Genomic DNA, 13,232 nt, shown 5'->3' with positions numbered 1-13,232 from the left:
TAGAAGAGACAGTTTTTCCAAAATCCCACGAGTAAGTATGAGTGTAAAGCTATGGGAACACAGAAGATGGGGGCTATGCCAAAGCTAGGGCTCTGGAATGATGCCCTGCAGATTTCACATCTCAGCTGAGTCGGAGTGAATGCATCAGGTGAAAGATGAAAGCTGCTTTCCAGGCTGTGCCTGGCTTCAGGAAATGCACTGGCAAGAGAAACAGCTTGGTATCTTAGTACCAAAGCACTATGCTGTGGTACTTGATGCTGAAGGACTATGCTCTGGTACTAGATGCTGAAGGACGATGCTGTGGTATTTGATACCGAAGGACTATGCTGTGGTACTTGATGATGAAGGACTATGCTGTGGTACTTGATGCTGAAGGACTATGCTCTGGTACTAGATGCTGAAGGACGATGCTGTGGTATTTGATACCGAAGGACTATGCTGTGGTACTTGATGCTGAAGGACTATACTGTGGTACTTGATGCTGAAGGACTATGCTCTGGTACTAGATGCTGAAGGACGATGCTCTGGTGTAGGGAGAGGCAGACACCCTTCATGCATATTCAGAAGGGTGGTTCTAGTTCTCACCAAGAAGCAGTACAGCTTCTAATGCCTGTATGTTTGAGACTGGATATCACGAAGCCCAGGCTGGCCTTGAACTTGATATGTAGCTGAGAGTATCTTCCCGCTCCCAACTCTCTAGTACTGGGTTTATGGATATGCACTACAACGCTTCCTTTATGCCATTCTAGGGGTCAAAATGACTACTTCGTACATGTTAGACAAATGCTTTACTAACTTAGCTACATCCCCTACCCAGCACTGTTTTTAAGGTTCTATTTGGGGTGGGTAGGCTTAGAAGACCCAGGAAGCTGGGTAAGGAACACATCTCAAAATTAAAGGTGGGAGATGGATAGAAGAGACAGTGAATAGGAGATAAAGTTGAAGAAATAAGTAGGAAGTGAACTTTACAAGGCTTGATGAAGGGTCAGCTAGGAGTATGCATGTCTGGGAAAGCCAAGAGTATGAGATCTAGGAAGATGCATTCCCAGGGTAGACAGAGCAGACCAAGGGGTCTTAGGAGACACTGTGGATTCATGGTGCAATCAGTGGTATTTTTTTGGAGGGGAGTCTTAAGTCCCTTTATATCACTTCTGTTAAAATTCTAGCCCAGCGGTAATGGTGCATGCCTTTAATCCCAGCACTTGGGAGGCAGAGGCAGGCAGAGTTCGAGGCCAGCCTGGTCTACAAGAGCTAGCTCCAGGACAGGCACCAAAGCTACAGAGAAACCCTGTCTTGAAAAAGCAAAAAAAAAATTCCAAGACTATGAGAGAAATAGCCTTACTAATGATTTAACCCAGGACCTCTTCCCTGGCTGTCCCAATACATATTGCTCTAGTAGTAGTAATCCCTATGAGGGTAAGTACATGTTGGCTCATCCTCATGACACCATAAGCTTACTTCACTCTAACAAGGCTGTGAATATCACCAGTACAGGGACTGGAACACGTCAGGTTTTCCTTCTGTACTGCTGGGGATGGCACCTATGATGACCTTGTGCATATTAAAAACTACACCCTAGTCCCAGGACTTCAACTTTTCTTGCCTTCCCTTCTCACTCATTGACACCAACTATATTCATGGACACATGCTGAACATCCAATATTGATTTTTTTAAATTATTGAATCAAGTGCATAATATTTTGTGTCTGTGAGACAAGGCCTCCTCACCAAGCCCCTCCCGCTCTAGCACAAGAGCTGGTGCAACATCCTTCCTTGGTCAGGGTGAAGATGAACTATTTCACTTCCATTCTTTGCCTCGGCACAGACACCTGATATTGTGAAATTATGCTTTTATTGCTTTTGACTGGTAAAGCAGGGTCATGTGATTAATAAGAAACTTCAAAATAATGAAAAGGAAGTCATTAAAAAAGACTGGGCGTTTGAAAATACAAGTTTAAGCTCTACTTGGTGCCAGCTAGGGGGTTAATTTGGGGAGGATCGTGCATGGGGAGTTTCCAACGACAGCTTGTCAAAGAAGGAAGTACCAGAAAACTCACGGACTCTGGCAAAGGAAGACTGAGTCCTGACTCCTGTATTGTTCATATGATCTCTGATGTGTTCATGTGTAGGTGCTGATAAGTATGGGTGTGTGCATGTGTGTGTGTGCATGTGTGTGTGCATGTGTGCGTGTGCTTGTGTGTGCATGTGTGTATGCGTGTGTGTGCATGTGTGTGTGTGCTTGTGTGTGCATGTGTGTGTGTGCTTGTGTGTGCATGTGTGTGTGTGCATGTGTGTGTGCGTGTGTGTGCATGTGTGTGTGTGCTTGTGTGTGCATGTGTGTGTGTGTAGGCTAGACTCAACATCTGGTGTGCAATCATTCACCATATTTCACTGAACTGGAGCTCATCAACTCAGCTAGACTGACTGTCCAGAGAACCCAGCAAATCCTACTATTGCCATCAAGTACTGGAATTATAAGCAGGTACCATGATGTCTGGCTCTTAAGTGGGTTCTAGAGATCCTCATGCTTCTGTAGCAAGTGTTTCACTGACATATCCCACCCTGTTCACATAATCTTAAGGAGAATAGACTTCTCTGGGCCTTTGTTTCCTTACCTATAATGCAGAGCTAACGTATGAAGATTTGAGTTTAATTTTATCCTGCTTAAGTTTTAGAAAGGTAAACATAGGATTGGGGTTGTGACTCTGTGATAGGCCATTTGCCTCCTATGGGTAAGGTCCTGGGTTCATCCCAGCACTTTCAAAATAAATAAGGAGGCGCATATGTAAGTAACATTCAGCATGCAGGTTCAGCAGATCACTTGTTCCTCTTTTTCTTTCCTTTGCCTCATTTTTTATGCCTGTGATGTGAGAAATCACCCAAAACTAGGAAAGAGCTCCCAATTGTGTTTGCCAAAGGTAGTGTAGTGACAGCCAGGAAACTATGGACTCATGGTCCTTAGGCCCTTGAAGAGACTGGCTCTGTAGCAACAGTCATGAACATGAGCTGTCTAAGCACATCATGAAGGGCAGGCAGGTCCAGTATCACTGTGACCTCTCTCATTTTGCCCATGTTATAAGGGCAGTTTTCAACAGATGTTAGAGATTATGAGATGAGGAATATGGGAATAAAGTTATTGGAATGGACAGGAAGGGTGTCAATGGGTTGATGGACAGAAAGGACATCGGTGGGTTGTATGCTAATTGATAGGACAGCCCCTGCCCCATCTCCAAATCTTCCCAGAAACCATTGAGATTTGGCATGGCTAAGTATCTACCTTACTACACAGAGAAGCAAGATTCCCATATTCATTGTTTCACAGAAAATTTGTAGTAAATTATTTGTGAAGGATAATAGTATAATATCTAGCCAGTCAGTGTAGTCAGCAAGGCAGACAAGCCTCCCAGTTGTTTAGGGAGCAGAGCAGGAGGTGACATAAATGACAAAGTAGAATGACTTTGTAAAGTGGCCGCCCAGGTCAGCATGGGAACAGCCACCATCTGCTGGACTGATGTCACAGGGGACAGAGGCACTTTAGCCTCTGTTCTTTGGATTCTCTGAGTGATCCTCTCCTCTCAACACCAGAACCAATGGAAAGCCTAGTGGCGAGCTGTCACGATGCTACTTTTCTGGTCCCTACTCAAAATGCACAACTTGCTACTCCAGCACTTTCTTGTTTGTGCAACTGAAAAGGAGTAAACTGAGGGAAGCAGTAGGGGAAATGGTACTGGATCACAGCGATCCCCCCACCCTCCCATTCCCCCCCCTCCCCTGACTGGTACAATACAAGTAGCATTTTTCAGTTCTAGGCGACATCAGTAGAAAAGTTCAATCAGCCGAGATGTCACTGATTTAGACACGGAAGTCAGGAACTGAGACCATAAGCACGCAAGTAAGTTTATAATAAATATGACTACTCATGAAATGTCTAGTAATGTTTAATGCAAAAAAAATCCATGATTTAAACTGAAGTTATTTTACTCTCCTTTCTAGGGAAGTCTGTTATGGGAATAAATTCAAGATAATGCACAATTTTAAACACAATTATTTTCCTCTGCCTGCCCATTAGTACTGGCATGAATTAATAAGCACCGAAGTGGCTAAAACCCGAAAAGGACTCCCCTGGATGATGAAGTAGATTGCGAATGTATGCATGGAGGCTGTCTGGAAAGAGCCGCTCATTCGTCATGATTAAGAATTACTTGGGATAAGAAGAAGAAATGATACTTTTCATAGAAAGATAAGAACAAAGTAATTACAAGGCAGCCCAGTTGAAAACCAGTGGCATGATTCAACCTTGGTGAATTTGAGCTCAGCGTACGAAGTGCACCTCATGGAATCTGCCACCCTTGTTCCTTACTTTGGGTTACACATGTATTTCACCCCTTGCTCAACCTTAGTTCTCGTTAGATTCAGCCACAAGGAAGCACCGATATTTAAGAGGAAGGTGTCCACACGAACCAGTCTTGAGTCCTGCATGCCAGCCAGTCCCAGGCAGGCCACTGGGTGTGGCAGCAGTAGCTGAGGCTGTGAGCATACCACCCACCTTGCCTGGTCATGGGCTTCTCTGGTTCTGCCCAGTCATACCTCCTCCTCCTCTGGCGCTAGGTATACTGGGTAATCATGAGCGTGCAGGAGCCAGTAAGGCAGCCAGCAGCAAGCAGTTCTAGGTGATCTTGAAAGGCAAACTAGCTTTTTCTGAATCACACTCCCTGGGAGTAAGAGGAGAGCGGGGACCCTGGGACAGCTTGCAAGGACTCCTTAGTTTAAAAAGATACAAATGAGGCTGTAACCCCCAGGCTAAGCAAATGTTCCTTAATGCCTAATACTATCACAATCGGTCTGATTTTTTTTTTTTATCTTCAACATGAAACATAGTAAGTTAGTCATGACCAGGGCACATTTTCTTCATCCTCTGCCACAGAGTAATACAAACAGACATCAGACACAAGAAAAATAGATGTGCATTTTTTTAAGTTGTTTGTTCCAATGTCAGGAACTTTTTATCCGTATTAACAATTTTTATCATGGAGAATAAAGGACCTCAGGCAGGACAATTCTCATGACTCACAGTTAAATCAGCATTTCAGAGAGATGTAGGTCATATTAATAACCTTTGCTTGATTGAGAGCTGTGTTTTCTACTGCATAGGTCTGGCTCCTGTATCAAATGTTGACTTGAGTCTATATCAGGTAGATTCTCCTTAGGTCAAGGGGAAGATAAGTGGGCCTTTAAAAATAATGTATTTGGGGTTTTTGTAGCATTCACAGGATATTTTCAGATACATAAAAGTTTTCCATCCCAAACTGAAAAGCTCAGGAAAACGCGATGCAGGGAGCTAGGGTTGAACAGTTGATATTTCTCACTAGGAGAGGCCTGAGGTGAACCAGATTGAGATTGAAGTATCAGACAGTTATAGCAAACCCAGCCTCCTCTCCCAGTGGCGTTTCCTTACTGGGCCATAGAGGCTGCATTTTGCACTTTTAGCCCTGCCCTTTGTGATGCACCTGGCTCCCCGCGAACCGCCATTTCCCAGGACTCCTCCCTCAGGGGTGCAAAGCCTCTGTGGAAAACGTCGTTTTGGAGAGTAGATGAAAGTTATCTTTCCCTCTAGTGTAGGCTCTGCCTGGAAGCGACTGCACCAGGGGAGTCTCCTGGGCCTCCACGCAGTCTTCAATCCTTAGGCTCCCGCCACCCATCTTCCCTCCCCCAGCCCTTCCTGAAATAGTCTGGGGGTGGAGGAAGGGAGGGTCTTAGAATTTGTTCAACGCTTGCATCTCGCATCTGATAGTAGCAACAGCGAGGACCTTAACAATAAGAGCGTCGCTGCCTGCGGTTTGGGCATCTCTGGAGCCCAGGGGATGTGCAGTGAGCGGAAATGACAACTCAGAGAGCGGGTATTAATAGGAATATGTACGTACGAGATGCAAAGAGGCTAGCCAACCTCCCTATCGCCTTCTCCAGGAGTGCCACACACGTACACACACCGCCGCCACCCCCTCTCCAAGGTTCGCGGCGCGTCAGCGTGCAAGCACAAACTTGCTGCAGTGTGTTTCCTTGCACCTGTCATTCCTCCATCTCTCTCCTCTCTGTCTCTATCTTTGCTATTTACCTTGTTCCGGCCTTATTCAGGTTCCAAGCAGCGAGGTGACGCGCGAGCGAACGCCTCCTTCCAGCTGCGTGAGGCTCCGGGTATGCGCTGCTACCCAGACCCTGTAACCGGGGCTCCGGTGCTGTCTGCAAGGGCTGCGGGAGCCAGGATGCCCTGGTGACAGAGTACAACAATCCCAGCCCGGTGTGGGCCGGTGCTCCTGGCTGGCGCACACGCTCTGCTCTGCGCTGGCTGCTGTTGGCTCTGCCCTCCCTCCCTGCCTAGAGGATCGGTCCCTCCTCCAGGCTGCACACCAGGGGGTTAGGCCTCCCCCACCTCCCGCCCCCTGCAGCTGCTGCTCCAGTCGCCAGCGGAGGTCGCCCTGGCGGGGTTCAGCTTCTGAGCAGCCGCCCAACATCCCCCCCCCCTCCCGCCCGCCACGCCCCCTCCTCAGCCCCAGGATGTACAGGTCACCAGGCAGAGCTAGGGGCGGGGACCTGGAGGCTCTTTGCCAGAGTCTCCCTACCTCCTTGAAGCTTGGTCACTGACTCTTCTCTGACAGCCAGAGTCCTTCTGTGACCTACTCACTTTCTGCGCAAGTCTTTGCCAAGGGGTCCCCTTCCTGGGGGACATGGTTGTCTCAGCAGCTTAGGGATGTGACATGATACTGACTGCTAACTTTTGCCCACGTTTTCCACAACACAACTTGCCTTTGAACATAACTTGCTTGGAATGGCCCTGAAAGTTCCTGATGGTTCCAGGAAGAAAAAACTTGCAGTTTCAGGAGAACAGGTGCCCGTGGGCTCTTCATCCGCCTCAGACAGCATCCTAACTGCTGACCCCTGGGCTGTCAAATCAGTCACAGGGATGATGGGGGACAAGGCAGGCTTTCAATTTTGCCACTGTGGGTGCTTGACATTGTCCTGTTAATTCTTGGTTATTCACAGCGGTGGTTTGGGACCCACTGTTCATGGGGCGGAGCCATTACAATCCTTCACCAGCCCTTCTTCTGGTGCAAGAGAGACCACGTTGCCTAGGCGCCTCGAGAGATTTATTTTGTTGTGGTGTAATGGTTTCCAAGCAAAGTCAAACACGGCCTTTTTTTCACCAACAATGAAGCCCAAGTCCAAAAGGATTACATAGGCTAGTTGAAGCTCTGTTGCAAGAATCTTAGAGATAGCAAGAAAGTTGTCAACAGAAGCAAAGTCGTGGTTATTTTTTTATATTCACCGAATGGGTTGCTTTACAAAGCAGACGTGGTTTCTCCTTGCATCCTGCCTCTCAGTCACCTGCAGCTATATTCCCCACTATTTACCTTTCATTTAGAAAAAAAAATATATCCCTTTTTCTAGATCCAGTCAAAATAGCAGCAGCTGTGATGGTTGGTTCTGAAGATCAGTTCGAATTTTCTAGATCAGGTTAGCCTGTGTAGCATAGCTGTGTGGGACTGATTTGATTTTAAACTTACCCAGCCCACTGTAGGTGGGAGCACCATTCCTCAGGTTTGACCCTGAACAATATAAAGTAAAGATACATCACTGAGCTAATGAGCAGGCAGCATGGTTTCTCCTTCTCTTGACTGTGGAGATGGTGTGGCACCTGTCACTAGCTCCAGCCCCTGTGACTCTTCCACAATGGTGGCTTGTAACCTGGAAATGTTTGTCAGATGAACACTGTCCTGCCCTATGGTGCTTCTTGCCAGCATATTTGTCAGAGATACAGAAACAGTTTTATTTATTATGTATTTATTTTATTTTATTTATTCTGGTTTTGGAATGAAACTCCAAATCAGCTAAATCAGTGTTCCCTTTCCTTAACTTTCACTTTGTTTATCTATTTATTTTGCAAAAGTAAATACTTCCCAACACAATAGGTCTTATTTCTCTCTTTATTTGCCAGAAATCTGCCACCAACGACATTCCTATCCCAGAAATAAACTCTAACTGTAGAACCTTATGGTTCAGGATGTTTGGGTTGAAGGAGATAAGAGTCTGACATGAAAACCCATGCATTGCCCACATCTACCTCTCTTTGTCACCTCTCGGAGCAATCCTGTGGGGACAGCTACCAGAGCCTAGTTGTTCCTGGACAGCATACTGTCCACCCAGGGGGCCACCAGAGGCCTGCCCCTCAAAAGGAAAATATCTAATAATCTTGGTTCTCCCTCTTAATCACCATAGACACAGAATCAGTTTGCCTGGCTGGTCCTAAACATGGAGTAAGAAGATGAGCTACAGGTGAGATCATATGTGTTCAGGGCTTAGCTTGCCCTAGAAAAAAGACATTTAAGTTGAAACACAGCTCCAAATAAGAGGAAGTCCTTGGTGGCCCTTAACCTCTCTTCCAGACAACACAGGAATGCTGTCCACGTGTGACTGACTCATCCTGACTCTAATTAACTGAACCAGGATCAGTTCAACTTCAGGCTGGGAAGGGCTTGTCATTTTTGTTCAACAGGGGAAAGCTGTTTGAAATTCCATTTATCCAAAAACCTTTGCTTCACACACAGCACCTGGCTGAAAGTGTGCTGAGCCCTGGGGACTCTATGTTAAGCCAAACATAACCTGGTTCTCGCCTTAGTAGGACATACAGGGAGAGGGCAAGATTTGCTGATGTCGATCATATATACTTATAGAATTCCATTCTCCAAGGAAAGGCAGGTGTTGCTACGGGATCTCCTGTCTAATTTCTCTCAGAGATCATCAAGACTTTGCTAGGGAGATAAAACTGAACCAAGACTTACAAGGGAATGGTACTACTGAGGAGAAAGAGAGCTGCAGCCTGAAAGGGGGGTGGGGAGACTTCAAAGTCGAAAACTTCTAATGGCATGCAATATTGCCCTTTAAAATTACAAAGGATGGCCGGGCGGTGGTGGCGCACGCCTTTAATCCCAGCACTCGGGAGGCAGAGGCAGGCGGATCTCTGAGTTCGAGGCCAGCCTGGTCTACAAGAGCTAGTTCCAGGACAGGCTCTAGAAACTACAGGGAAACCCTGTCTCGAAAAACCAAAAAAAAAAAATAAATTAAAAAAAAATAAAATTACAAAGGATGGATATATGCTTGAAGCTATGAGAGTATTTTCAATAGCTAGTGGGTGCAACAGAACTACTTCTTTTTTTTTGTGCTTTGAGCTTCTCCTGTAAGATAGAAGTGGGGCCAGATCCATGAATATAGACCAGTTAGGAGAGTCCTACAGTTATCCTTTAAAGAATCTAATCACATCTGTTAATAGAATGATGGCAGTAGGAAGAGTGGATGGATTGATTTGAGAGAGAGAGAGGAAAGTTTATAGGGCACTCGACTGTATACCCCCTCTCAAATTGTTGCTGACATGGTAGTGTTTGGAGGTGGCAGTGAGGTTTAAAAGGTGGTTAGGTCACGAGGGTAGAGTCCTCATGAAAGAGATTAGTGACTTTGTAAAGGGGTGTGGCTATCATTGGATCTGTCATGTAGGAATACAGCAAGAGGACAGCCTCTTTGAGCCTGACACTGAATTTTCAAGATCCTTAATCTTGGTCTTCCTAGCTTCCAGAACGGCAAGGAAGGATGTTGTGGATAAGCCTCCAGGCTATGGTATTATTACAGAAAAGCCACAGTGTTGCTCTAAGGCATAAACCCAAAGAAGTTAGAAAAGTTGTACTTAGATAGTACAGTGTTTAACGTCTTGAATTTGGAGTACGGAGGGCCTTGTCCGGGCTCTATCATTAACTGCCTGTGTGTTGTCAAGCTGGTAATTGCCTCTCATAGATTCAGATTTTACAAACCTATGATTCAACATCATAATAGTGCTTTGTTCATAGAGCTCTTGTGGGGACTCGATGAGCTAATACCTGGAACATTCTTAGCTCCCCAGTGTCTGGCATGTAATCAGCAAGTACAAGATGTAATTAACAGTATTATCAGCACTATAGTTATTACTGTTGTTGTATATGTTTCTGAAGTTGGCAAATTAAGGCAAAACCATCAGTCTCCTCTTTGTAATAGCCAAATGGAGCTGGGAACCTATACCTCAAAATCAGAGCCATCATGATATGATCAGCAACTGTCTAGGCAGTCACCTGAGTCCCTCCTTCATAAACTGAGACTGTCCTCTATCCTTTCTTTTCCGAGGAACCCACTTGTGTATAAAATACTCCTTACACACCCCTGCAGCTTGGCCTAACATCCAAAAGCATTCTAGTCCAGATTTACTCCAAAGCCTGCCTCATTCTGTCCTAGACATTGTAAAATACAGGTTACCTTCTATGCCAGCATGAAGTCAGCAAGTGACCATTTGATGTGGGATTTCCCTCTGTATGCTGTGATTGCCATTAATGAATAAAGAACTGCTTTGAGCCTATAGCAGAGCAGGGTGGGGCAGAGCAGAGCTAGTCAGAAGGACTGGACTGAATGCTGGGAGAAAGAAGGGTGGAGTCAAGGAGAAGCCATGGATCCGCCACTGGAGATAGATGTACTGAAACTTCACTAGTAGGCTATGACCTCGTGGTGATGCACAGATTAATGGAGATGGGTTAAATTAAAATGTAAGAGTAAGCAAATAAGAAGATAGAGCTAATGGGTCAAGCAGTGTTTTAATTAATATAGTTTCTGTGTGGTTATTTTGGGGCTAAGTGGCTGGGAACTAACTAGCAGCCTTTCTCCAACAACCATTTCTGCTTCTATCATGTCTATTTTGAGTAATTGGGCTAATACCTTGGGGGAACTTGCCATAGTTTAGGAAAAAAATGCTGTTTATTTATCTGAAGTCCTACCACGGGTGCTTCTTGGCCTCGATGAGTATGTGTCTTCGGTAACATGTGGTTTTTCTCCTTCCTTCTCCGCTTGATCTTAACAATCTTCAAAACAGATTTGTTTGAAATGTTCAGTGAAACTAAATGGAGCAGTTTCTTAGCATTTTAAAGGTAAAGGGGTAGGGCTCCACCACCAGTCAGGGGCTGAAAGCAGTTAGCAAATAGTCTTGATCTCTTTCAAAAAACCAGTGTTCCTCTTTCAAGGCAATGGCCTCAAGGGGAGACACAGCCATGGAAAATGTGGCTGTATAGAAAGCCTAGGGAAGTGTTTTTCAACCTGTGGGTTGTGACTCCTTAGGGGTCTAATGATCCTTTCACAGGGATCACCTAAGATCATGGGGAATCACAGATATTTACATTATGATTCATAATGGTAGCAAAATTACAGTTATTAAGTAGGAATGAAAATAATTTTGTGGTGGTAAAGGGGTCACCACAGCATAAGGAACTGTATTAAAGGGTGGCAGTGTTAGAAAGATGGAGACCCACTAGCCTAGAGGTCCTCTGGATCTCAGATCACACCCTCAACCAGTGTAATGACTCTGAGCTTGTTGTCTCCTTTGCAGACCTGACCACAGTCAGAAGTGACTGGTATCCCACATAGCTCTCATTCCCCTTCCTCCATGGTCAACCTGATCTCCTAAATGATTCTCTTTAATAAGCTTGTTGCAACCAGGCTACTGATCTCAAGAACCTAGAGCAGTCATCAATGTAGGCAAATACAAGCAGATCAAATGACAAGGGTCCCACCTTTGAAGGTCTAGAGTTAACCTGGCATGAAATGTGTCAGTCAGAATCATGAAGGAAAGCAAGGCAAGTTGAAGATATGACCCAGGGATGTGGGTACCTAGTATCACTGGGAAAGGGGAGGCTGTCATTCTTGTGGGGGCCTTTAGCTTTCAGGAAACAGTACAGGTGCATGAAGACCTCTGCAGCTTGCTGCTGCCACCCAGAGGTCAAGACACTGCAACAAATGCCAGACTTACACGGCTATGCTCTGCGTTGATCCTGCTGTGACCTACATTGAAGCTGGAGGGAAATTTTCTCACCTGTCTCCTTCGCCTTCTGAATCTTTCAAGAAGGCATGACAAATGTAATTTCATCTAACACCGCCCCCAAGAGGGGGAGGCTGAGGAAATCCAGTCCCCAGATTTGAAATGAGTTTGTATAAAAAGCTCTTTCCAAAAAATACCGCCCTGCAAGATGCAACCCGGAGCTGAACAGGTTTCTGATAATGTTAAAATTAAAACTGAGAAATTGCTTTCAAAAGTTAAATGTTTTAATATGTTATAATTTAATTAAAATTACCTTCTAATTTTAAGTTAGGGCTTTACAGCTAGTTTTACAATGAGTTCAAAACGTGATCACTCGCTCACTCAAAGCAGTCAGTATCAGCAATCCCTGTATAACTTACATGATTTCCTTAACTACAAACCTCCCCTTACAATCCTGCAACCCCATTTTGTTAAGTTTTTCTGACACGACAAACCTCTCCATCAAAGCAATAATCTAAATCAGACAAAATCAAACCAAATTAGAAAAGGCCCAGGTTTAATGGGTGCCAGCACTCCTGGGTGGCCCTCCGGGAAAATATGGAGAAGGGGAAGGAGAACCAAAAAGACCACATGTTTGTTTTCTTGGGGGCAGTTTAAATAGCCTGTGGGAGTGGTCTTGACCCTCTGGGGGGGGGCACCATTTGGTGGGCTTTCTCGGAGGTGGAGTTTGGACTGAGGCAATTCCCAGAGGAGAAGGCTTGAAATGGAGCTTTCCACCCAACATTCCAAAATGGATGCTAGGAGCTGGGGTGAAGCCCCCAACCAAACATTCCAGACATTTTGGATAAGGATGTTAGGGGCTGATGTGACGCTTCCAACCAAATGTTCTAGATTCCTTGGATAAAGGGGGCCTCCAGCTCGTCTGGCTACTTCCTGCAGGCATGGGGTGATGTGGGAGAGGAGAGTATTGGGAGTTGGTGGGCTCACACTCAGTGAGAGGTGTGGTTGGAGAGGCAACTGGTTTACTGCCATCTTGGAGAACTCAGGCATGTGCTCCTTGAGAGAGATGAGAAGGCAGGTGTCTAGGAGAAAAAATATATTGTTATTATTAACCCTATGAATGGGATTAGCCATGGGAAGGGTCATTAACTGCTAAAAAAAAAATGGAATGGAGAAGTGCCCTGGTTGTACAGGAGAGGCACAGGTGAATAAGTAAGACATGAACGAAGATATGCCCTTTAAAACCAGATTTTAGTTGATTGGTAACATATTGAGCCAGGAGAGTGGGCACCAATGGTGAAATCCAAGGAGATAGTGTAGGTGTTGGCATTGTCTGGAGGGCCCTTTGTAAGTCAGT

At 45.4% G+C, this 13,232-nt stretch overlaps 1 protein-coding gene across 1 annotated transcript in view; it reads right to left on the bottom strand.

Moving 5' to 3' along the window:
- Positions 1–6,336, bottom strand: part of Syne1 (spectrin repeat containing nuclear envelope protein 1) — a 467,607-nt gene extending 461,271 nt beyond the window's left edge. Inside the window, exon 1 of the mRNA XM_042055521.1 lies at positions 6,113–6,336. The gene's annotated coding sequence lies outside the window, so the exon portion shown is untranslated. The remainder of the gene's footprint in view (positions 1–6,112) is intronic.
- Positions 6,337–13,232: the final 6,896 nt, after the last annotated feature.

This window comes from Arvicola amphibius, chromosome 8 (assembly GCF_903992535.2).
Source record: "Arvicola amphibius chromosome 8, mArvAmp1.2, whole genome shotgun sequence".
Classification (NCBI taxonomy): Eukaryota; Metazoa; Chordata; class Mammalia; order Rodentia; family Cricetidae; genus Arvicola; species Arvicola amphibius.
This window is presented reverse-complemented; position numbering and strand designations above follow the sequence as displayed.